We start from the raw sequence: 27,035 nt of genomic DNA, 5'->3' as shown, positions 1-27,035 counted from the left end.
CAACTTAAAAAATATATCGTATATCTAAGAACATTTCAATATTATGTTGGAGTACCAATCGCTAAGAGGCCACTGAAAAAATTTCTTCAATTGTGTCATTTGCTTCCAAAAAAAAGTAACAATAATTCAAAAGATCTCAAATCACTCTGCCAAAAGACATTTTCAGTTACCCTGGAAAAAAAACTGTCTCAAGCTCCTCTAATATTTGTTTCAAATATTTACTATCAAAGAAAAAGAAACACATTCAATAGCAAACAGACCAAAACTTTTTTCAGTTCATGTCAGAGAGTAAAGATAAACTAAGCTTCTAATTTTAAGATTGAAGTGGAAAATATATCATGCAATTATCTATTGTAAGCCTAAATACACCGCAAAAACTTCAAAAATTTATGAAATACATTAACAAAATTATATGAAGCATTGATACATGGATACCTTGGCAAACGTTGAATGTTTAATCACTTTATATTTGGTGTAGTCGTAATAGATAAGGGAAGATTCCATGAAATATAAAAGAGTTTGTAAAATAATTAAGAGATACATATCTTATCACAAGAGGCCGTTCAGGATGTCCCAAGATGTGAATTGTTGATATAGTCTGAAAAATCGCCTACCCCAATCCCTGGAAGGAAACATTGTTTTGATGAGTCTTCAATCTGTTTTGATGACTCTTCAATCGAAATGCTATTCTACTTTCTCACATCAATCTGTTTTGAAAAGATAATATAAGAGTATAAACATTTCAAAACACCACAATTACTTAATGAATAAAAAATAAATTTTATTATGAATATCATTACTATTGTTTGACTTTTTATTAATGAGTTAATTATTGAGAACAAAAAAAGAAATTAATTTGTATTGTAGAAGAGAATAAAAAGCAAAGTGTATACCAAAAATAATAGAAAGCAATAAAAAGATATCAACGCCGATCCGATCTGCAATTGCGCCTGCGACCCCAACAGTTCCCACCGCATCACTCGTCTGCGCTGCTACGACACGGCTAGTAGCAGTGACCTCGATTTTTCCACGCCGCGCCACAATAGCGGCCACTTTTAACAACAGAGTTCACAATTATGCAATATGAATCTTGTGTTTGGAATAGTATTTTAGCATATATGCTATATGACAATTTTTAAGTTTTGCTTTTAGTTTTACTCTAAGAATTGGTTGTATTCAAGGGTTGTGTGACAGCATATACAATAATTTGACTTAAATTTAAAAATTTAGTATTACCTAGGTACTAACTCATGTTTAAAATAGTGCTAACTTCTCTTTTTGTATACAAACCGCATAAGTGAGAAGTTCAAGGAGTATACTTACTGAGGAGAGAGTCCAGGGAGTATCTCTTCTAGCTTACTAATTCCAATTCACAGTCTAAGACTTATTCAATTCCTAAACACTCGAGCCTAAAAGTTACAGCGCCAAAGACAAGAAAAGAAAAATGGTTGACTAGGAAGTGCAGACTCAGAACAGCCACCGAACTAAATGAAATATGCTTGAAGTATACATTACCCAAACACATAATTCAGATACAGGAAAATTTATTTAGTTTGAACTGAAAAGTTTAAAATAGTTTAATAATTACAGGACAAGGTAAATAAGTAGGCTCAAATCTCACATTTAGAAGTTAGTTCACAAAAAGATAGTCAACATAGCACATTATGCTAATTATTAGCTTTCAAAAGACAACCCCATTATCAACATTGAACAAGTCTGTCAAATAAAATTTTCAAGGGTACCTCAAAGACATAATCTCTATTTTTAAGCATAACTTAATTAAAACAAGCCAGAAAATTCATTCAACAAGAATTAGCAGAAGTAATGTGCCAAAATATATATCCTCCCCGACGCTAGTTCAGAGCATGGTCTTCAATGTAAAATATTCAACCAAGCACGGAAGTAAATAAGTGAGAGAGAATAAAAGTGACTTCCCTGAGAAAGTTTTCAATCACTGAGGCGAACGACATATCTCACTTGGAGCAACCCTTCCTCATAATGTTTTTCATGTTGTCCATTAACTATGAAAGTGGTGCCATCTTCTTCAGAAGCTTCAAGTGCTCCATGAAGAAAGACTTGAGTAATAATAGTGTAAGGTCCAAGCAATCTTGAGCGCAACTTTCTGGGAAAAAGACGTTGAATTTCCTAAAAACAAAATCAAACATGCCAACATAATAAAATTATAATAATAAACTAAAATATAAAACAATGGACACAGGTTGCCTCCCGCGAAACCCTTATTTAACGTTGTGAGCCTGACAAAAGCCAAATAATCAATCAAGGGGCTCTCCAAGGGCAAAGCGTTTTTAGATGCAATATCTTAGTAATGGAGCTATATTATATTTGAGAAAAGGAGTTTGTAATAAATGTAAAGTATTTTATTTATATTAATAGGAAAACAGAGCAGAATCTCCTAGGTAGTATAATATATCGATCCTCATTCTCCTGCACAATAGAATCTCCTGCACAATAGAAACAGTCAAGGTGAAAAGGATGAGGTAAATCAATAACAAAAACCTGTATGAATGCCTAAGAAAATGAAACAACAAAAAGTTAGATGCAATTACAACCTAATTACATAAAAATCATAAGAAACCTTTTATGTTTCAGGGTTAAAAAAGATACATTCTAAGTTTAGAAACATAGGTGAAACTGAGAATGGTCAATGAGAATTGAAAGACATAGAGTATATGAAGCAAAGCAGTTAAAGTTGAGAAGGAGAAATAGAAAGTCTGTATACGTCAAAGAAGAGTAAGGGACTGAAGTGAATGAGCAAGTGAATCAAAGGTTGGAATTGAAAAAAAAAAATTGTTAGAATTGCAAAACAAAGAAAACTAGAGCGTCCATTTAATTCTGATAAATAAATAAATAAACAAATATATATATATATATATATATATATATATATATATATATATATATATATATATATATATATATATATATATATATATATATATATATATAAGGCTTGTATTGTTGTCATTGGCCACAACTATAGAATAGGTAAAGAAAAAAGTGAAATAGTAGTACAAACTTTAAGGCCAATTTATTCATCTCTTTTGGCCTAAAATGTAGGGAAAATGCAGATTAGTTCTTCATATTAGGGACAAATATATTTTGGAGTAGAAAGACCAAATAGCTTGATAACATCCTGGATTTCCATAATAGTCACCAATCTACAAAAGTGACGAGAAACTCAAACCATAAAACTAAAGCAAGAGATTTAACAATGCCATATATCATTGAACTCATATGATTAAGCATACAAATAGAGGGAACTTATAATTAAATACAAGCACCTTATATCATATTTGGACAACCGTCTTTAAAGGCAATTCCAGACATCTTATGCAAAGCTTGGCTCATAAGACATCTTGCTGCATTTCAATCTCACCCCATATACTACCTTTGGATCATTGACCAAGTAAAGTAGGCACAGAAACAAGGCCGTGACACTGGGAACAAAGTAAGCATACTTCCTCAATCAGTAAATGTTATGTAAAAAACAATTGTAGAATATAGTCTTGACATGCTAGTGTGTCATAAACATTACGTAAAATCAAATAGTTAATGGTGTTTGGTCACCATAGCTTTGCAACAAAAATCAAACATAAGAAACAACACAAATCAATTTCGAGGTAACTTTACTTACTTTATAACATGGGAGGGAACAATATTGTGAATTGCATCCAGTGCAAGTGTATTAGAAAGAAGACCTGCATCTGACATCTGTTTTTGTTTGAAAATGTATAAAAGAGAATAGTTTGATCACTATTCTTACCTAGAAATAAAAAATTCAGAAACTGAAAAAGAAAAAACAACTTATTTATACTTATGTTTATGTTACATTATTAAACAGCCACAATTATTTTATTTTTTTGTCTTCGCCAGAAAAAAGTAGCACATAGTAATAGCAAAAAAAAAACGAAAATAACAAACGGATCCACCAATGAAAATTTGTTCAAAACAAGAACTTGATTCCAAAGTTTGAAACTTTAGTAGATAAAGGAGTAAAAGATTGTTTTTATTTTTGGTAAATAAGTTTGATACTTTTTTAGTTAAGTTCAAGATATGAAGAGTGAGAGTGGTGGATATGTGAGGGCATATCAAATAGATCCGAAGATTTTAGATTAACAGTTACACAGACATCTAAGTAGAGCATGCACTATGGAGATGAAGGATAAGGAGAAAGAAGAACACTTAAAGAACAACATACCATAATGGTCTCATTGTCAACTTTTGACAAAGGCGACAAATTTGATTTCAGCTGGTCAGACAGAAACCAATTTCCTTTTTACCAATTTTCTCGGTCATAGATGAAAATGGAAACAAAGAATAGGTGTTAGATATTCGAGAAATTTGTTCAAGCATCAATGTTGAGCAGTTAGATAAGAATCAATTAGCATCATCAACAAAGTTCAAACATTGGAACCAAATAGAAAATCAAATACTATTGTGTTAAACAGAATATCATATATCCAACAGCAGAGAACGATAACAATAACAAATAAACACATATGAGAAACAAGTACATTCATCTTGTTTCAACAATATAAAATAAATTGAAATTTAATTGTCAATCAAATATACTTCTACACTAGTCCCGTATCCTATGAATAATGTAATGATCAGTAAGTGAAAAACTGCAGTAGACAATAACCTACTAGTTTTATTTGCATGCTAACATCATATTTTCAATTGAAACAGTAATTTAAATTAGAAGTCAAAACAATATACCTCCTTGAACATTAATATGCAGAGGGAACATACAAAAGATGATATGGTGAAATTATTATAATTATTAAAAACGTAAATATAATAGTTGATAGCACACATATGCACATATAGTATATTTCTCATACATCATTCTTGAAGAGTATTTTGATCTTTTCTCTAAGTGGAAATGTGTATCATGACTCGTGACAAAGGACCATATTAATTGACCAAATCATAAAACAAACAAAAAATAATGGTGTTCTAATTTTATAAGGACCATATTGATAGACCAAAGAACCCATTTAGCCAAAGTTTTATAAAGTGGGGTGTAGTAATTAGAAATAAGAAACTCTAAAAAAAACAAGAACATAAAACAACTACCAAAGACTGTTTCTACTAGGTAAAGTGGACTACATGTTACACACAACCATCTAGTTGATAAAAAATCACAAAACAATTTTAGTATAATAATTGCTTTTAAAACCAGTTCTCATCATTCAAAAGAAATCACCAACAACAACAAAGTCAAAATCATTGTGTTAAATAAACAGCACAAAATCATCAATAAATTAGAATTTGCTCGTGAAACTGAAGCTACTAATTTATCACTAGATAATAAACAACCAAAAGATTAACCTAAAACAATAAATCCTAATAATAAAAGGAAAGAAATTAGAAATGAAAGAAGAATAGCTAAGAATTGAAATCGAAAACCCATATGAGAAACATTGAAAACAATTGAAAAGAAACTAGAATCCAAAAAAAACCCAAGAAGTTGGAAGAAGATACCTACGTATTATGAGAGGGAATCATCAAGTCGGTCACACGCAACGAATCATGTCGATCTTGTCGAATACCTTACGAGAGGGAATCGTCAAGTCAGTTCATGCAATGAAGGCGATTTGGTGGCAAGAGCAAGAACAAAGTCAAAATCATCGTGATAAATAAACTACACAAATTCATTCATAAATTAGAATCTACTCGTGAAATTGAAGCTACAGTCATTGCTCTTAGAAATTGTGTTCTAAAGCCTGACAATCAAGTCATGGTAAAAGTGATGTCAGATAAATTCTGTAATATCTTGCAGTTAGGACTTGGGATTTGACAACCTATGAAGGAAAAAATTCACCTTGCATTAGATCAAGTTGATTAGAAGAGCAGTTGTTTATATCTAACTTGCAGCTATGCCAGATTGTCAGTGCCCTTGAGGATCAGGGAAAAGACTTGTTGTATATCTCATATATTCAGAGCTAACACCAAAAACATCAATTACTAATTTATATTGGGCAACAAAACAATCTAACCTGCCATGAGTCATATGTCGCGTTGACAAAGAAAATTGGTGTGGTGATTTCTGATACAACATATTGAGGGAAAATCATTGCAACATAGTTTAGAAGTCGGAAGTACGAGTAACACCAAAAATGAAATCGCAATGATAACAAAATAGAACTATAGTTCACAAACTTACCAGCCTTGAAGTGCATGATCTAGGCAAATTCTTTGCAGAGCCCCATTAGAAAGAAAAGAAAATGAAACTCAGACAATGATATTTAATATTTTAGATAGAAAGATTCATTCAAATGAAAACGTAGATAAGATATGTGGCAGTTTTTTTTGTGTGTAGAACTGCTAGTGTAAATGACCAGAGTTAAGAAGGTTACATGTGTTGTAACAAATTGACTGAAGAATTGTTCAATATGCTGTGTTCCAAAAAGCAACGATGTATTTATTGTCAAGCTGCCACATCAAACAAAGCAACGATAAAAAACAGCAGAAAATTAGAACAAGAATAGTCCATACGAATTGTTACGTAGTCTCATGCTTGCTTACCATATGGTTAAAGACACTACAAAAGTCTTTGCAATATGTAGATTTCCAGTCATTATCGTGAGTAGTTTGTCATACAAAACCTCCAAGCTGTAAGAGATCCAGCCAACACAACAACTCCAGTAGTACCATCACCAATTTCATAGTCCTGATTCCTCAATAAACTCCACCATCAGCTTCGCAATCTGGTTAACAACAGTCATCTGTTCCAATAGCATTGTTCCATCATTTGCTTCACACAAACACACATTCACATTTAATTGTATTGCATATAAATGTTAAACTATATATAACTTTCTCATTGTTAAACTAACTTATGTTTGTGTATAAAGAAGCAAAAAATCAAATGAATCATTCAATTCGCATCATTAACGATTCAAAAGCAACTGTTTACATAGAATTCAAGGAAGAGATTCACAGAGATAATCAAAACATTGAAAACCTCTTCTTCTTCTTTTATTTCCACCACTAGTTGAATCTGGTTCGGGGGTCGGTTCTGGCATCGAGTGGATCCAGCCCCCTCCCGATCGTAGTTGCGGAGGATCGAACCGCGGTCCTCCCTACCAAGTTCAGCGCCAATCACCACTGAACCAACTAACGATTAGTAAACCTCTTTTTTTTGTTGCAACAGCAAAAAAGGGGAATATTATTAAATTGACGCATAAGAGAGGCCTAAAAGATACAAAGACTACAGGTAGAACAAAACAACCCCTACACATACAATTAGCTAATTATGCAGGTTTCCAACATCTACCAGTCCCCATTACAGACAGAACAGATAAACAACATTCAGCCTGTTACAACCAGCCACACTACAAATTGAAGCTTAGCAGATAAAACACTAAAACAGATGGTCCTTAACACACCCCGCAGCACACAGGGAACCAAACTCTGATGACCGTTAATATTGCCTAAGACTGAGAATGAGTTATTTAGCGCGTCCGACCCGGGATCTCGTCCCTTAGTCACCAGAGCACACGGAAATTACGCAGTGAATAAAACTTCGGCTGCAGCTCCGCAGCATCAGAACAAGGGATTGAGATACGACCAAGGGATCACACAAAGGAAACGAATAATAATAAGCTCATCTCAATCCTAAACTAGGCAAAAAGCGCTTAATCTAACTCTTGTTAAAACCTCTTAAGTCTTAAGGCTAAAAGCTCTCAATTTGGTGAACAAGAAAAACATCATTGTGTAAGCAAACAAAATTTCTGATCATTAACTGAAGTAAGCATTTTAATGCAACAAGATTTAGATTAAGAGGTTTCAATTTAGATTGAAGTTAGTATATTGAGGTTGTGGGACTCTACATTTGTGATTGATATTTTTACTCTTTTAATCTGTTGTGAGTTTACATAAGGCTGAAGCAGTTCAGTGATGAAAATTAATAGGAGCATCATAGTCATATATTAAAAGTATATGGTACAAAACACAAATTGTTGCCTAGAATTTGACTGTTAAATGCAGTTGGCATAGGGGCAACACGAAGTGAATTTCTTACACCTATCTTTGATATCATCTCCCGAAGTACACCCCAGTCCCACAAATTGGAGGGTGTCACACCCCACATATCAGAGTGAAGAATTCCCTGCACATACACCTAAGCTAATGCTCAACATAAAAATAAAAGTCAATCCAGCTAATGCTTAACAACCCTGTAAATTACCCTACATTTTCCATTGAGCAACTTCTAAGTTTTAACGTTCCTATTACCACCAACAATAATCAACATATTTTATAAGGTTATTTTAATCATATCAAGAACTTCTTGTTCGATATTATTTCATTCTATTTTATCACTCAAATTAGAGTTACCATACAATAAGCTAGCTATGTAGTGGGGTTTCAACTGAACCTGGATTTCAAGGAAGATTGAATTTGAAGCTTCATTGAATCTCAACGAAGATTGAATCTGAAGCTACAAAAGACGGTTTGTAACAATAAATCAATTAGTAAATAAATTTCAAAAACCTAATTACCAAATTTAAACAAAAAACCCAAAATAACACAAACTGATCCACCAATGAAAATTTGATCAAAACAAGAACTTATTCCAAAGTTTGAAACTTTTAATGCTTCTAAGAATGAAATGAAAAATCTTTGATCGATTGAATAATAACTGACCTGTGTTATCATTAATGAGGTTACTTTGGAGCCCCAAAGACATCATCCAGTTTTAGCCTAATAATTAAATAAAAATTTCAAAAACATATAAAAAATGGAACCCAAACATAATAAGTGTGTAAATTGTGTGTTTGTAAGCAAAATAACCTGATTGAAATTTTGAAAAAGCAATTAAAGTTAGAAGAAAGTAAGAACAATAAAAGTAACAGAGAAGAGGAAACCTATTTGGCAGCAGAGAGAGGGCACTTTCTCTTCCATTTTCGCTTAGGCCAACCATGGAACTTCCTCGTATTTTTGAGTTGTTGCGGTTACACTCTTTTGCACCATATGGCCCCTTCATTTATGCATTTCACTTTCTAAATCACAGTTTGAATTCAAAACATCAAAATTATAAGACTCATTCATCCTTTCACGTCGAACATATGCCAAGAGAAAGATGCAACCACAAACAATGGCTTCTATTTACAATTTTTTTCCATCAATTTTGACATAAATAGACATTTTAAACTTTTCAAAAAGTGATCAATAAAAATTGTAAAACTTTTTAAACTTCATAAAATTCACCAAGAGGTATTTACAATCTTTTTTCCATCAAATTTGACATAAATAGACATTTTAAACTTTTCAAAAAGTGATCAATAGAAATTATAAAACTTTTTAAACTTCATAAAATTCACCAAACGGGTGAAAAATCATAAGGGAGAAAAAACAGTGATCAATAGAAATCATAATGAATTTAGGAAGTGAAAATAGCAAATATAAAAATGAGTTCAGAGAGATAGCAAAAGAAGAGGAAACAATAGAAGTTTACAGAGTGCCGCAAACCTTTGCAGCATGACTGCGTGAGTGATCTTTCTTATGTGATCGACGGTTCAAAACACAAATTGAAAATCACCTTTGCTTCAACTGATGATGTCAAAAACAAAACAAAAAACGCCATGTTAATACTGCCCTATGTAATTCCCTTCCCTCTTCAAGTCTCTTCCGACATACTATGTAATTCCTTCTTTCCCATCATAAAGACAATTTATGTAATTGACAAAATAAAAAACCACATTTCTATGTTTTCTATTTCCTTCCCATCATTTATTTCATTTGTTGTGTGGTTTGAATAAGAATGCATTTCTGTGAGAAGTGAAGGGGAGAGAGATTGAGAAAGGGTGGAAGGGGATAACATTTCAGAAACCGTGTGTGATTGCAGTTAAATAAAAGAAAATAGGGTATGTGAAAACCATGTATTCTAGTTATAGATATATTTATAGATTAAAAACATAAATATAATAGATGACAGCAAACATATATAGAACAAAAAAATTATCAGATGCACATATAGTATATTCCTCATATATCACTCTTGAAGAGTATTTTGATCGTTTCTCTAAGTGGAAATGTGTAATTGTGAATCATGACAAAGGACCATATTAATTGACCAAATCATAAAACACACAAAAAATAATGGAGTTGTAATTTTAGCCGAAGAACCCATTTAGCTAAAGTTTTATAAAATGGGGTGTAGTAATTAGAAACGAGAAACTCTAAAAAAAAAAAACAAGAACAAAAAAAAAAACTACCAAAGACTGTTTCTACCATGTAAAGTGGACTACATGTTACACACAACCATCTAGTTGATTAAAATTCAGAAAACCATTTCTTGTCCAAAACAACTTTAGTATAACAAATCCTTTCAAAATCAGTTCTCATCATTCAAAAGACATCACCAACAAAGTCAAAATCATTGTGTTAAATAAACGGCACAAAATCATCAATTATATAATGAACTACCAAAAGAATAACCAAAAACAGTAAATCCTAATAATAAAAGGCAAGAAAATAAAATTGAAAGAAGAATAGCTAAGAATTGAAATTGGAAACCCAGATGAGAAATATTGAAAATAATTAAAAAGAAAATAGAATCCAAAAAAAAACCAAAGAAGTTCGAAGAACATACCTACATATTATGAGAAGGAATTATCAAGTCTGTCACACGCAACGAATCATGTTGAATACCTTTTGAGAGGGAATCATCAAGTCAGTTCATGCAATGAAGGCGATGTGGTGGCAAGAGCAAGTATGAAAGTGAGGGTTTAGTGAAGGGTGTAGAGTTTTAGGGGAAAAACAATGTTATCATACGAGTACCTACATGATTAAATATGCTATACTGTATTGATATCATTATCATGAAAGCAATGAAAATATTTCTTTTGAAACAGAATTTAAGAACCCGTTGACTTAATGAAAACATTTTCTATTTGCATTTTCAAAATACGTGTTCATTTTAACTTGCTAATAAGATGTGAGACTCTTGAAGTGAACCATTGTGATGGAATGAAGATAAAATGTTAAGTAGGAATGATTTATTTCTGGAAATAATGAATTCTTTTTGGCATTTTCATTGTTCCAAAAAATGCACACAATTTGTTTACTTCAAGAGTCTCTTATCTCCATGTTAGCAAATTAATACAAATTGAATACCTGGAATGGCTGAAACCCATAAAAAGCAAGGATACTAATGAATTTCTCTGTATGGTTTTCACCCAGTGCAAGTGACTTGTTAACTTGTTGTACAAGCCATTCAAACAAGCTTGCATAAATAAATTTGGCAATTGTATCTCTTGTTTCAATTGCCTGAGAATAGAATGTGAAAAAGATGGATAGATAAACATACTGAATATAGAGCATTTAGAGCCACAAAAAATTGAACGGACGTGTTTGAGTAATAAACAAACCTGCAATAATGTCAAACTTGTGGCAACAGTGTCCTCGCACACAAGGTTGGATTTTATGGGTAGATAATGCCGTTATTAATTCCTGGGAACTGCAACCCATCAGCATGGCAGCACTGGTTACAGCTGCAAAAAGAACGAGATAAATTAACTCTAAGTTCTGTGTAAAATTCCAAGTATCTCCTCTTAAATTAATATGGTAGCCACAATTCAACGTAACTGGTTCAAAATCATCTCCCACACAATTCAAAAATATTTTTTGTTTCGTATACGTTATAAAATATAGTAGAAGTAGATCAAACATTGAGTTAGTGAGTAGTGAAGATTTTGGGTTCTCAATTTGAGAACAAAGCCATAGACAATAAAGTGAAAGTATACTGAAAAGAAATATTGGCATTACAAAAATTATGAGACATGCATTGCAACCCTGCCAGTGTTATGAAACTTATAATTGATAAAAGAAACCACTTTTCTGGAGAAAAAAAAATGAAAAAAAAAGTAAAGTTAGAAGATTGAAATGCAATAGAATTTATGTCAATTTTCCACATGAAAATGGTAAAAAAATTAAAATATAATGGGAATGGGATGAATCTCACTGTTAAATGTAGTATCTCAGATCACCGTATAATGAGAGTTATGGAAGTGAATTATAGGATAAACCATATTTTCTTACACCAGAAAAGAAAGAAAATATCACAAATTTATTAACTGGTATGTTTTACTTTCTATTTAGAGGAAGATATTAAGTAAAAAATATTTAGACATTTTCTTAGCACCAAGAAAATGAAAAGGATTATATCATTATTTGTTAAGTTGCCCGATTGAAAGCCTCAGACCACAACTCCACATTAATCACAGAACAGAAACAAAAGACATTTTTGAGTTGATCAAGAATGAAATTAATATTTCTACCGATGCCTAAAAAGATCAGATAAGAGTTTCAAAAATGAGATAGATTTTTCAATTGATACCTTGACTTGCTTTTCAATGACTTCTTCGCCTTCTTTCCTGTTCAAGAACCTCTCCATTTCGGCTTTTTATCCTTCACGCCAGTCTGGAATAGCTCCCGCATTTCCTCTAGCCTGGAAGAGGAAGGTTTTGGCAAAGGATTAGATTTATTAGATTTCTTTTGATGATTCTTCACAATCTTGCCAGAGTCTAGTGCCCTCTTGGTGGCCTTTACTGCTTTTGCACGTCGGTAAGCAAGATCAGCAAGTGTCAATCCAGCCTTATCATTCTTATATGTCCCCTTACCCTGCGATTTTATGCATTTCAATTTCAGTGGAACACAAGACAAGTTCTAGAATGTATCCCCTTATAGAGGCCCAAATCTCACATTTAGAAGTTAGTTTACAAAAAGATAGTCAACATAGCACATTGTGCTAATTATTAGCTTTCAAAAGACAACCCCATTATCAACATTGAACAAGTCTGTCAAATAAAATTTTCAAGGGTCCCTCAAAGACATAATCTCTATTATAACTTAAGTAAAACAAGCCAGAAAATTCAATCAACAAGAACTAGCAGAAGTGAAGTACCAAGATAAATATCCTCCCCCACACTAGTTCAGAGCATGGTCTTCAATGTAAAATATTCAACCAGGCACAGAAGTAAATAAGTGAGAGAGAGTAACAGTGACTTTCACAAGTGGCTTGATCTGAAAACCTCAAAAATAAAACATTCAAGTGTACAAGCATGTTAAGCATACGCACAGTAGGTACAAGCATGAGCAAGTATGAAAGTGAGGGTTTAGTGAAGGGTGTAGAGTTTTAGGGGAATGACGAGGAAAAACAATGTTATCATACGAGTACCTACATGATTAAATATGCTATACTGTATTGATATCATTATCATGAAAGCAATGAAAATATTTCTTTTGAAACAGAAAATTTAAGGCCCCGTTGACTTAATGAAAACATTTTCTATTTGCATTTTCAAAAAATGTGTTCATTTTAACTTGCTAATAAGATGTGGGACTCTTGAAGTGTATCATTGTGATGGAAAGAAGATAAAATGTTAAGTAGGAATGATTTATTTCTGGAAATAATGAATTCTTTTTGGCATTTTCATTGTTCCAAAAAATGCACACAATTTGTTTACTTCAAGAGTCTCTTATCTCCATGTTAGCAAATTAATACAAATTGAATACCTGGAATGGCTGAAACACATAAAAAGCAAGGATACTAATGAATTTCTCTGTATGGTTTTCACCCACTGCAAGTGACTTGTTAACTTGTTGTACAAGCCATTCAAACAAGCTTGCATAAATAAATTTGGCAATTGTATCTCTTGTTTCAATTGCCTGAGAATAGAATGTGAAAAAGATGGATAGATAAACATACTGAATATAGAGCATTTAGAGCCACAAAAAATTGAACGGACGTGTTTGAGTAATAAACAAACCTGCAATAATGTCAAACTTGTGGCAACAGTGTCCTCGCTCGCAAGGTTGGATTTTATGGGTAGATAATGCCGTTATTAATTCCTGGGAACTGCAACCGATCAGCATGGCAGCACTGGTTACAGCTGCAAAAAGAACGAGATAAATTAACTCTAAGTTCTGTGTAAAATTCCAAGTATCTCCTCTTAAATTAATATGGTAGCCACAATTCAACATAACTGGTTCAAAATCATCTCCCACACAATTCAAAAATATTTTTTGTTCCGTATACGTTTAAAATATAGTAGAAGTAGATCAAACATTGTAAACCATAGACAACATAATATGCAAAACAACTTGAGTTAGTGAGTAGTGCAGATTTTGGGTTCTCAATTTGAGAACAAAGCCATAGACAATAAAGTGAAAGTTTACTGAAAAGAAATATTGGCATTACAAAAATTATATGAGACATGCATTGCAACCCTGCCAGTGTTATGAAACTTGTGATTGATAAAAGAAACCACTTTTCTGGAAGAAAAAAAATGAAAACAAAGTAAAGTTAGAAGATTGAAATGCAATAGAATTTATGTCAATTTTCCACATGAAAATGGTAAAAAAAATTAAAATATAATGGGAATGGGATGAATCTCACTGTTAAATGTAGTATCTCAGTCACCGTATAATGAGAGTTATGGAAGTGAATTAAAGGATAAACCATATTTTCTTACACTGGAAAAGAAAGAAAATATCACAAATTTATTAACTGATATGTTCTGCTTTCTATTTAGAGGAAGATATTAAGTAAAAAATATTTAGACATTTTTTTAGCACCAAGAAAATGAAAAGGATTATATCATTATTTGTTAAGTTGCCCGATTGAAAGCCTCAGACCACAACTCCACATTAATTACAGAACAGAAACAAAAGACATTTTTATGAGTTGATCAAGAACAAAATTAATATTTCTATCGATGCCTAAAAAGATCAGATAAGAGTTTCAAAAATGAGATAGATTTTTCAATTGATACCTTGACTTGCTTTTCAATGACTTCTTCGCCTTCTTTCCTGTTCAAGAACCTCTCCGTTTCGGCTTTTTATCCTTCACGTCACTCTGGAATAGCTCCCGCATTTCCTCTAGCCTGGAAGAGGAAGGTTTTGGCAAAGGATTAGATTTATTAGATTTCTTTTGATGATTCTTCACTGCTTTTGCACGTCGGTAAGCAAGATCAGCAAGTGTCAATCCAGCCTTATCATTCTTATATGTCCCCTTACCCTGCAATTTTATGCATTTCAATTTCAGTGGAACACAAGACAAGTTCTAGAATGTATCCCCTTATAGAGGCTCAAATCTCACATTTAGAAGATAGTTTACAAAAAGATAGTCAACATAGCACATTGTGCTAGTTCAGAGCATGGTCTTCAATGTCAAATATTCAACCAGGCACAGAAGTAAATAAGTGAGAGAGAGTAACAGTGACTTCCCTGAGAAAGCTTTCAATCACTGAGGCAAACGACATATCTCACTTGGAGCAACCCTTCCTCGTAATGTTTTGCATGTTGTCCATTAACTATGAAAGTGGTGCCATCTTCTTTAGAAGCTTCAAGTGCTCCATGAAGAAAGACTTGACTAACAGTGTAAGGTACAAGCCATCTTGAGCGCAACTTTCTGGGAAAAAGACGTTCAATTTCCTAAAATTAAAATCAAACATGCCAACATAATAAAATTATAATAATAAACTAAAATATAAAACAATGGACACAGGTGGCCTCCCGCGAATCGCTTATTTACCGTTGTGAGCCTGACGAAAGCCAAATAATCAATCAAGGGGCTCTCGGGGGGAACCGTTTGTAGATGCAAAATCTTAGTAATGGAGCTATATTATAAACGCTAAAAAAAAAAAAAAAAAAAATGTAAAGTATTTTATTTATATTAATAGGAAAACAGAGCAGCATCTCCTAGGTAGTATAATATATCTATCCTCATTCTCCTGCACAATAGAAACAGTCAAGGTGAAAAGGATGAGATAAATCAATAACAAAAACAACCATCAGTACTGAAAATGTTCCAACTCAATATTAGTTCAATACCTCCTAAAATAATATATTTATTTGAGTATTTGAGTTACAACTTACAAGAGCTAAACATGTTTTTCAAGATATAGCTTTCAGCAGAAAAGCTTGTTTTGAGTGCAAATGAACATAAACATAAAATGCTAGAAGGCTTCAGAAATGATACCGTACATAAATATCACATTAATATCTGTGCTACTTCATAGTTCACACCAAACTTCAACAACCTCTTGAAACACAATTTCATCCCCACGAGAGAAGAAAGCTATCATTAACGAAAAAAGTAGAACTAAAGCATACAAGGGGGTAAAAAGGCAAAACAGTGATGCACTTACGAAAACCACTGGAGACCATATGCTAACAATTGTCAAAGCATTGAGATTATCAGCAAAAATAAAGGCACTTTAGTAGCCAATAGCATCAACAGGAAACAAAAAGACATAACCACAAACTTAAACAGACCACCGCTTACTTTTAGATACAAAATCATGACAAGAGTAAACTAAGTTTTTCTCTATTATTATGTCCCTTGTTGGTTTCACAAGTGGCTTGATCTGAAAACCTCAAAAATAAAACATTCAAGTGTACAAGCATATAAGCATACGCACAGTAGGTACAAGCAATATTATCCACTCACCCACATATAGGCACACAAGAACAAACAGATGCATACGTTAGACCACTTATTAGTAAATATTATTACGTATTTATTATGTAATTAATGGCAGTTATTATATTATTAGGAGAAGTTATTTTAATTATGTCAGTTATGTTTTTATTAGTGTGTGTGTAACTCTATAAATAGTAGTTTGTTGTTTTAATTGAAGCATTATTTGGTATAAACCGGTTGGTTAGGGAGAGGACGGGCTCTCAAATTCCTGTCATTTGTGTGTAACTTCTGTAATTGTTACGTCAGAAAATGAATCTGTCAGTTTTGGCCAGAGGAAGAACTGCTACTGCATTATATGTAATCACTGCTCTTCGGAACAGTGCTTCAAGATTTATTATCTAAAATATTCTAGTAAATTCAGTATATTTAATTAATTTAGATACCAGTTCTAACAGTATAATTCCAATTTGGAGGCAACTATGAGTATGTCACGTACCTGAAGAAAGTAAGCAAATAAAAATTTTGCACTCAAAATGACTAGCCAAAACAGCATATACCTGAGAAAAGCAACAAGGTGTATCTTAATAAAAAAAATCACACAAATAAGGTAGTTTTAATTATATATTTCTAAATTAAACCGGGAAAAACACAGGATACAGTCCCTCACAAAGAGGAGTCTCTCTTATAGTACTCGCTTCTAATTAAAAAAACTAAAGCCCCTAAACTTCTCACAAAAATGTATTGGAAATGGAAGCAAATATCTTAGTACTTCTACATGTATTATAAGTAAAGAAAAATTATACAAGACAATATCCAGTGCATACTTTATGAAATCGAAACTCCTTTCATACATTCCCCATCCAACATAATGTCGTTCCTTCATTAGTCAATATAAAAACCGATATCGGCATTCAGCATAACCACAAAAGATATTGAACATACAAAATAAGATGAATTAATCGATAATACAATTACAAAAACAAGTGCAAATGAAGACACAAAACCTGGCGCGGCCACTTCACAAAGCGAATGAGAGGCCAACGATCACATTGGTTTGTCAGAAGATGACAATGCAGGAATCTGCATGAGGAAACTAATGAAAAACTGGACAGCGGCATAAATCCCGACAACAATAACATAAAATCTGAAAATAACCGAATTTGAATCGCTTTTACTCTCTTCCTGGAGTGCTTTTCTGCCATCATAACAAAGAGTTGTAAATGTAAACATCATCAACACATCAATAAAAAACAACAAAAACCTGAAGATATAAGATAAAAATCATTATTTTGGGCAAATATACACATAAAGGAAAGTTACAAAACTAAAGCAAGGCTAAACCAAAGAAATCTTAGAAAAATCCGTGATAGAGCTGGTAGTTGTATATGCACCGTACATGATAAAAATGTCCAGGACACCTGGAAAAAGGAACAAAAAGGTGAAAAGTGAAAACTTATAGACGAGGACAAGAAATATAACACTAGCAAAAGCAAAAATTATTGCATTCTTGGAAGACATTCAACGAACAAAATAGAGTACGAAACTAAAATTATTGCATCATAACACGCAATCTCTTCTTCTCTTCTCTAACCGCATCCTTCTTTCACAAGATCTCCAACCAGATCGGCAGCCATCCACAAGATCTACAACCAGATCAGCAGCCCTCCATCACAAGATCTGCAACACATCTATCTTCCATCTCCTTCGTCGAGAATAAGATCTGAACACACCATCACACGCAGCTACCATCTCCACCAATTGCCGCTCTGCAAGGACATGATCCCTGTCAGCATGACCACACTTCATCTTACCATGTCAACATTCTCATAAGGCACAATACCTAATGTCTCACACCACAGAGTGTATTTCACCCTTTGATGGTAGCAGGACATTTCTCTCTTTCCAACTGCAGTCACCAACTCGCATCCACACAAATAGCCTCTATTGTAAACCAAAGACATTTCCGGTCGTCCTCGCCTTATCTCTCCCTCTCTTTCCCTAATCGCTGGTTTGAAAATAGTGTTTAGAAAATATTTTCTAATTTTAAAAATTTAGAAATAAAACGATTTTCAATTCTTCAAATCGGAAGCATAAATTTTTTATCAAATTACAAATGGAATTCAAAATATCTCTCGCAGCTTGTTCATGTCCTATATTTAAGGATCGCAGATCGCCTTTGCAACTAACAGACTTTTTATTAGAGCAGTACTAGAAGCAAAGTTGAGCTATTACCTTGCAGTAAATCTCACTCAATACTTAGTAACATGTATACGGAACAAAAGCATGAAAATCAAGTTATTGTCCGAGATCATAATAGAGCAAATAAGCATCTGCCAATAAAATTTTCTATAATAAAAATGGGTTCTATAAAAAACAAAATTACAATTAAATTTGCATCTAACTATAAATAAACAAAGACATTTGGTAGTACCAAACTACAATCAAATAGATATTGCACAAGGTCAAAATTTAAACAAAGACATAAAAAACAATTACCTTCGTTCTAGTCATATACTGAAGCTCCTTAGAAAGATCGTCAAGTACAGTGCAGACCAATTCTCTAAAACACGTTACGGAAGATAAGACACTAAAGGGAAGCTTCTTAAAATGACACGGAAATATTGTTTACCATTGACAAGAATCAACAGCAGAAACCACGCATATCATAAAAACAGCCTGAAAAAAGGCATCCAGAATCAGAAAGGAAACAAACGGCACTACTAAATAAAAAGCAAACTTGACTATTTTGTATCATACACTAGAATAACACTAGACAGAGGTACAAGAATGGATCAAAGCATATTTAAAAGTAAATAAAAATATATATATATGACGCACCAATAAGATTACCTCTAACTCCACCTTCTCACTATGTAATCCAACATGCATCAGAGTAATTAAAACTGTTTCCATTATAGGTTGAGGCCGAGGACCAGCAGCTAGCACCTCCTTCGCATTGATAGTTTTTCCTTTGGAATAGACCACCAGAGGAACGCCAAAATTTGAACTAGAAAAACAACCAAAGCCAAACAATGATCATGGATCTCCTTATATGAAAATTTTCTCATAGGGGGAATAGGTTACTGATTGATGGTTCAATGATAGACAGATTATAAAATTTAAAATTGTACTAGTTAACATGTCATGAAAAGAAAAAAGAAAGAAAAAAAACCTCATTTAGATGAATATATGACCAACAAGGCCAGCATCTTCAGTACCATCATTGTGTCTTCGCTGCTGCTGGTATCTGCAGATGAGACATGTTCCAAGCAGACAAAAATGAATATAAATACAACTTTTCAAATAACAAAAAAGCTTTGAACTTTGAAAGAATGCTGTCTTGAAAATTGGCTTTAACTACTATAAATTCATTTTATAGGAATGAGAATGCCAGCGGCAAGTTTTTACATCAGCAAGTTATCTGTCCTAGTAGCATGACCATTTTAAAATACAACAAAACACCCTTGTTTAGCTAAGTATAAAATCTATCTTGTGTATATGTATAAAAGCATGGGTTTTGTGCTTGACAATCAGCTAAAAGGTGCATATACATAGTGTATACTTCACAACAAATTTAAATAAAAAATAGTTAATAATAAGTAAACATAAAAAACCCTGAGCAGGATTTAACATCTTACTGTGTTCCCAGTAGAAATTGCCAAGAGCCGTCCAAAAATATAAACTGAAAAACAAACCTGGAATTGTTTCAAGTTATCTTCAGCTTGTTTCCTCACAGCACCATCCACTGCTTGGGCATTTAATTGGATCTGTGTAACTTCCATTGTCATCTGAAACTATAACATACAAAACACATAGCATAAGTAAAGGCATGAAAACTAAAGAATAGTCACAAACTAGCAATAAAAACTTGTTAAATGTGTTGATAAAGCTACTGCGAACTTAACAGCAAACTATAACTAAACCACATAACAATATATAAATTAAATTAGCAAAAAGGGTAAAGCTCAATAACCATACGCATGTTCTCAATATCATGTTAAGAATGGGTAATACAAGGAACAGAGAACTAGGAAAACATATAAAATAAGGTGTTGAAAGCATAAAGGATTGAGAACAAAACACCAAAGTGATTCTGGACAACAAGTTTTAAACAAAGAGATAAGTTAATATGCAAAGCATATAAACTCAACCATTTCAATAGGCATGATGACTAACGGTGCAAGGCTCATTCATCTTCCTGACTAACGGAGCAAGGCTGCAAATTATAACAAAAAGAATTAAAACAACACTTAATCTGTAATGTGGAGAGTGGTTTGATAATATGATATTGGTTCGTTGGTAAAAAGATATATGTACCATTTGACAGCAAGTCCAGAAACATCACTAGCAGCATGTCTAGTTGTTGTATGATGATATTTTTCAATTTAAGTTCGAGATCAGGATCGGCCCTAAAAGTGGGTTTGGTCAACTAATTAACCAAATCAGAAGTGGCCATTTATCTCTGGTCTTTATCGTTTCCAGTCATCTGTATCTGAGAATCATTGTATGGTTAGGTTATGTTGTGGCACAAACAAGTAAATAGTCGATAATAAGATTTCTTCGCACACAAAAAACAATCATAAAGTACCTTTCCAAGTATCCCGGGCAAAGTTAGGTTGGTTGGCCATGTTTGCAGCAGCACTGTTGTTGAATGAGTAATGTGGAATGTTGTTAGTTAGTTAGGGAATATGAGAAGCAACAAATAGACAAATACACAAACAAACTAGTTGAATTGAAAAGAATCATTCATAAAAAAACCTTGATTGGAGATTTATAAGCAACACATCATCATAATCAGAAACAAATAAAGTGAAGATATACTGATTAATTTGATTTTTATTATACATCGGAGAAAGAGAGATAGAAAGTTACAAATTTGATTGTGTTAGAATCAAAAAGATAAATGAAAAAATTAAAAAAAAAAAAAACTAAATTAGACTGAATAAGAAGTATCTGTTAATAAGAAAGCGGATATATCTGAATAAGAAAACCCGAATTAGACGGTATATCTGATTCTTCAGCATTATTTGCGCATATCATTTGGTTCTCGTCATGATGATTAATCAATGTAATATCGACGACATCTGTGCGATAAAAATGTTATTGTTATAAAAAAAAAAGGATACTTAAAGAAGACAGGTTAAAAACTTATATTTACAATTATATGTTTCAATAAAGAACTTATATTTCCTATCTGCTGGTTATGTCTGATAGGAAAAGTTATTATAAACAACTAAATCATAGTCATAAGAGCCGATATTGCATCTAATATAGCAGCTGGTGGTTTTTTAAACAGGGTACAAATATTTTTAATGATATAATCAGTACCATTCTGTTTAGTTATGTTTTTAATAAACCAATAGCATATTCAAACATAATTACCTTGGAATGCAATATGACGTGGTTTGATAGATTCCACATTCCGCCTAAACGAAGCTCTTAGTGAACATCTTGCGCGATTAATAAATGTACCATTACGTACTGTATATTTCCCTGCCTTCAACGAACTTGTTGTTGCTGGTGATTTTGCTGTTTTTTTTAAAGATGAAGAACCAACTGCAGATATACAAAATCAAATTCAAAAACTCTAACTCAATTTCTTCCATAGAAGGCTAATAATTATATTCTGATAGTGAAAAATAACGATGCTGCAAAAACAGGGCATATTTGGTTCAAAGCACAATTGCTATAAAACAGACACAACCAACACACTTCATGCTGCAAAAAAAAAAAGGTACGTCCAAAATCACTACAGCAGGTTGAAATAGCAGTTGCAGAAGTGTATTTCAATTAATAATGATTACACTACTATACAGAATTGCATTTAAATTGATTCATTACCGTTAGCAATATCGTTTAAAGGAATTCTTCTCGCCGATCCAATAACACCATGCTCTCCTTGACTCCCAGGAAGGGGTTTAGTCACTATATTTCATAAAAACAAAATCAAAGATCCCCAAATTCATAATTAAAAAAAGGTGAATATTAATTAGGAGACAACATTAGAAAATATTCAATTAAAGAGAATGAATGGGTTTGTTTGGATATACTCACCTGATTATTCGATAACAAATTCTATCTATTATAATTTTTGGGAAATCTCGACCATGCTCTATCTTCCCGTTTCCTTTTACCCTTTGCAACAATTAAGAAATTAGGTTTCAAGTGAGAGTAGAAAGCAAATCAATAAAATGATATAACTTTTAGCATAACCATATGGACAACGTAAAAAGGCTTTAAAAATAGCAATTGGGGACAAAAGAAAGCAACATGGGGGAAAAAAGGTTTGGGTCGTCGTTACCTTCGTCGGTGACGGCAAGCAGCACATTATTCTCATCTTCACGTATGAGGAGGAGCATTTCAGACGTGCGAAGAAAAAGTAAAGTCAGAGATAATTAGATGAGAGATGGATTAAAATAAAAGGAGGAATGTAAGAGATTGAAACCAAAAGGAAGTCGAAACTCAAATGTCTGATTAAAAAGTATATAAAATCATGATGAAGAAAACAATTTATGGTCAATAACAGCAGATGAGAACAACAGCGTTAGAGAAAATCCATTATGACTAGTTAGGACTAAAAGCATGTACAAACCTGGAACATCATGACGTTGACTTATGCCAGATAACATTTTCTGCATTGTACACGAAAGATAAACAAATAACCACATCAGCCAAAAACATATTGAAGATAGATGTTAACAGTTAGTCAGAACCCAATAGGATATTAAGCTCCATCTTTTATGGATTCTGCAATAGGTTAAGCTACCTTAGGGACCAATCTACTATAACCTGCTTCGAAAGTTTTATGATACACGTTTACTCAACCACACATCATCATACATCCAAAACTCTAAATCAACAAACAATTTCTATTGTGCATCATTCTTAGTATCATTAGCATTGTCCTTTAACAGTATCCAACACAAAAGTGCAGTAAAATGAACTGTGTGGTTTAATAAGAAAGGTTCCTAACATAATTAAAAATAGACAAACCTTTGATCTGGGATTAAGAAAGGTGCCTAACATAATTAATGCTCCACCTCACTCTCTAACAACGTCACCAAAATCCTCCGCACATTTGTTTTCCTGTCACACAAAGTTATATTAAACATGTGTATCAACATGACAGCATCCTATCAAATCACTAAACATGACCTGAGATTTTTTAAAACTCAAAATGAGATTAAGGAAAAAATTATGTGGGGAAAGTACTACTCAAAAGCTTTAAATTTTAGGTCTGGTGGTAATATCAATGTGGCTATCAAAATTTAAAGCACGAGAAAAGAACAGACAACCTGTCTCTGTCGACTTTGAATGAACTTATCCATAGACAATGCAGCTACACCTTTGCTCATATGTCCAAGTGCACTGGTTGCATCACCCAATAATATCAACACCTGAGAGTAGCTGAAGCGGTTGGCCTAGAAGATCTTTCCGGATATTTTAGATAGCCATGCTAGTCAGAGAAGTTTACCTCATATTTATGTTCTCGTTGAACCTCTGGTTTATCCTGACCTGGATCAGAAGCGTGCATTTAATTAGCACCACGAAATTCTCCAAATCCTAAAACCAAGTAAACTTAAGGAATAACATCTCATTTGTCAAAAAAAGGCTTACCATCTCAAAACTTATCATGCAAAGATTTTCAGCATTTATAGATATATCTGCGGAAAAGAAAGGTTTCACAAATTGAGATTATTGCATAAAAATAGTCTAACATTGTAAAGCCAAGCCTTTAATAGAGTCCCATGATAGATCCTGTAAGTGAGACATTTATATTACTAGTAATAAAACATACAAAAAAGAGATTAAATACCTTTATATCATCATTGGAAACACCATGATCCAAATTAGATATATAGAGCTTGGTTCCAGTTTCTATGGAAGCCGCACGACCACCTTGGGCAGGAAGCACGACCACCTTGGGCAGGAAACGCCGCCGCCGCAGCCACATGTTGATCTCTCCATACAAATGATGCTGCCACGTCGTCTCCGGCGCCTAAAACAAAAACAAATCAAACCCAAAGTAAAAATTAGGGTTTCAAAATCTAAAAATTAAAATTTTGAAGAAATGGATGAAAGAAAGTTAGGAGAAATTTTCAAGAATTGAAATTTTAAATTAGGGTTTCGAAATCTAAAAATTAGGGAAAACAACAACGCTGTCATCGCGATTGATCGGAACAGAAATCGATTTGGGTAGTAAAAGGTTTCAGAACAGACATCGCGAGAAGGTTTCATGAGAGTGGATCCAGTTTCCAGAACAGACATCGCGAGAAGGCTTCATGAGAGTGGATCGGAACAGAAATCGATTTGGGTAGTTAGGGTTTTCAGAACTCGCGTACTTTGTGGGAGAGGAAATAAAAGGTTTCTGTATCCAGATTTTTTGTTATTCTTGATGATATCATATCGAGAGCGATAGGAATGATTGAAAATTTGAAAATTTGAGAGCAAAAATTTGAAAATTTGAGAGCAAGAGGGGAAGGGAGGAAGAAGAAGAATCTAAGAGTGGGTTGAAGAACGTTAAATTCGTTTGTTTGTGAGAGTGTATTGTATAAGAGTAATATAAGGCAGGGTCCGTATAATTTGGACCAACAAATTCATTTGTCCATCTTGGATCAATTGGCTTTGTGTCCATTGATTTAATATATATTTATGTGAATGATAGGGATTAAAAGTTCACAACTTGATAGTCAAGTTATACTGGTACACATGCTTAAGTAAACTTGGCAATATGTGATTTTATTCTCTCTCTTTTCCTTTTTTTTTGTTTGCAACCAGAATTGGTGGGTTGGGTCAATACTGGACCAAAACGTTGGTAACATAATTCTTATAACGAAATGTTCAATAGCTTAATTTTTTTTGTTAATGACTAGAAATTTTATCTTAAAGGTGGATAATTGGAGTATCCGGATTCGAACTCCAACTCCTGCGTTTATAACGTTATGTCCCTATCAACCGAGCTAAGCTCATAGGGACTTCATTAACTTAATTTTAAAATGAATAAAAGGGATTTTATTGACAAAGACCAAATTAAATAGAGGAATAATTAAATTTTTTTTTCCCTAAAAATAAATCAAATTTTGATTTTAGTTCTTAAAAATAAAAATGGCATATTTTTGTCCTCCCAAAATTTTATGTACCAAAAATAGTAGATTTTAGGACAAAAACATCCTATTTTATATTTTTATAAACAAAAATCAAAATCTGTTATATATATTTTTTATTTTGACAAATCTGTTATATTTTGAAGAGAGGTAAAAAATACATATGATAAAAAATAAAAATGACTTTTTTTAGAATTAAAATTAAAATTATGTGCATAAAAGTTTTATAGAGACAAAAAAATGACTTTTTTTATAAAAAATAAAATTGGTGAATTTTTAAAGACCGTGTTAACATATACCCTAACGACATATGATAAACAATCCAAATAAAAAAATAAACCTGCAAGTAAAAATAGCTGTCCTCTTTTTAAAATAATATTAACAGGGATATACTATTATGTTGCCATGTGTGTAATGGTATGGAATATTGTAACCGGATCAAACTTATGATAGCAAGTCAATTTAATTGGTCCAACATGAACAAATTCATGTTTTGGATCAGGCTAAACGGAACCTATAAGGCAATAGTGGAAATGCTAGTGCTAGTATGTAAATTCGGTAGAAAATTTTGCCAATTACTCTACCTACTTCCTCCGTGACAAAAATATAGTTGGTTGTATATTTAACGTATCTAGTCCATAATATAGTTTATATACATTAAATATACAATTAACCTAAAAACTATATTTTTGCTTATAAAGTGTCACGGAGTGAGTATTTTCTATCTTTTATAAATTTCATTTGACCAAATTTACTAATACATGGTGCTCTATCATTTTAATATCAACAGTCATCATATTTGCCATGATTATGTTGTCAACGTAAATTTTATTAATATTTTATTGGATTAAATAAGTAAATGGTTACTATAGTTTTCAAAAAATTTGTTTTTATTTTTTTCGCGATTTTTTTGTTCTTGAAGTATTTTCTGTCATACTTTTTTGCCTTACTTTTCATTTAACTTGTGCATATCATTCGAAATTTTAAATTTTGTTTATTATATGAATTTCTCTTGCAAAAGTTTAAATTTTTTTAACAAAAGGTGAATTAAATATTTCATAAAAAAGTATTGAATATGATTTTTTTTACGCATAAAAATTTATAAATAATTCACCTAATGTTAAAAAAATCTAAATTTTTATCGGAGATGTTCTTATAATATTATAAAGCCTAAAATTATATTTAACTTATTTTTATATTAGTTTTTTTTTTAACAATTGTCCTAAGTGTTGAGAGTCTCACATCAATGTTAACAAGTCCTACATCGGTTGTCAGTGTCGTTCTTGACATTTCATGGGTCTAGGCCAAAAAAAAAATATCTTTCATTTAATATAATAGCATTAATAAATATCAAACTGATGACTTTTTATTCATAATCGCCACCTTATTATCAATATGAGCACTGCTATATAGTGCGAACATCTTATCACGAGAAATTTCACGAAGGAGTGTAAATACACGTTTCCATATTTTTA

At 32.5% G+C, this 27,035-nt stretch overlaps 1 long non-coding RNA gene across 50 annotated transcripts; it reads right to left on the bottom strand.

The window, feature by feature from the left end:
• Positions 1-378: 378 nt before the first annotated feature.
• Positions 379-25,054, bottom strand: LOC123907805. 50 transcript variants are annotated; one of them, XR_006809467.1, is made up of 41 exons: positions 24,273-25,050; positions 24,074-24,120; positions 23,931-23,971; positions 23,752-23,853; positions 23,450-23,542; positions 23,049-23,088; positions 22,758-22,793; positions 22,511-22,591; positions 22,298-22,381; positions 21,839-22,012; positions 21,045-21,097; positions 20,774-20,948; positions 20,608-20,672; positions 20,152-20,250; positions 19,629-19,703; positions 19,307-19,463; positions 19,086-19,132; positions 18,953-19,016; positions 17,612-18,786; positions 17,461-17,536; positions 17,281-17,333; positions 15,566-17,013; positions 14,805-15,442; positions 14,429-14,505; positions 14,231-14,304; positions 13,800-13,922; positions 13,546-13,698; positions 12,935-13,053; positions 12,368-12,651; positions 11,400-11,522; positions 11,146-11,298; positions 10,622-10,680; positions 9,499-9,579; positions 8,895-9,029; positions 8,674-8,730; positions 6,553-8,467; positions 6,024-6,459; positions 4,220-5,828; positions 3,656-3,732; positions 3,303-3,458; positions 3,001-3,179 (listed from the first exon to the last, which is right to left on the bottom strand). It is a non-coding gene; the product is annotated as an uncharacterized LOC123907805 (long non-coding RNA). The 50 variants fall into 50 exon arrangements; XR_006809469.1 differs by lacking the exon at positions 14,429-14,505; XR_006809452.1 differs by lacking the exons at positions 14,231-14,304; positions 14,429-14,505 and having other exon boundaries at positions 6,024-6,073; positions 6,191-6,220; positions 6,384-6,459; positions 12,935-13,698.
• Positions 25,055-27,035: the final 1,981 nt, after the last annotated feature.

The sequence above is a fragment of the Trifolium pratense genome, linkage group LG2 (assembly GCF_020283565.1).
Source record: "Trifolium pratense cultivar HEN17-A07 linkage group LG2, ARS_RC_1.1, whole genome shotgun sequence".
Taxonomy (NCBI): Eukaryota; Viridiplantae; Streptophyta; class Magnoliopsida; order Fabales; family Fabaceae; genus Trifolium; species Trifolium pratense.
This window is presented reverse-complemented; position numbering and strand designations above follow the sequence as displayed.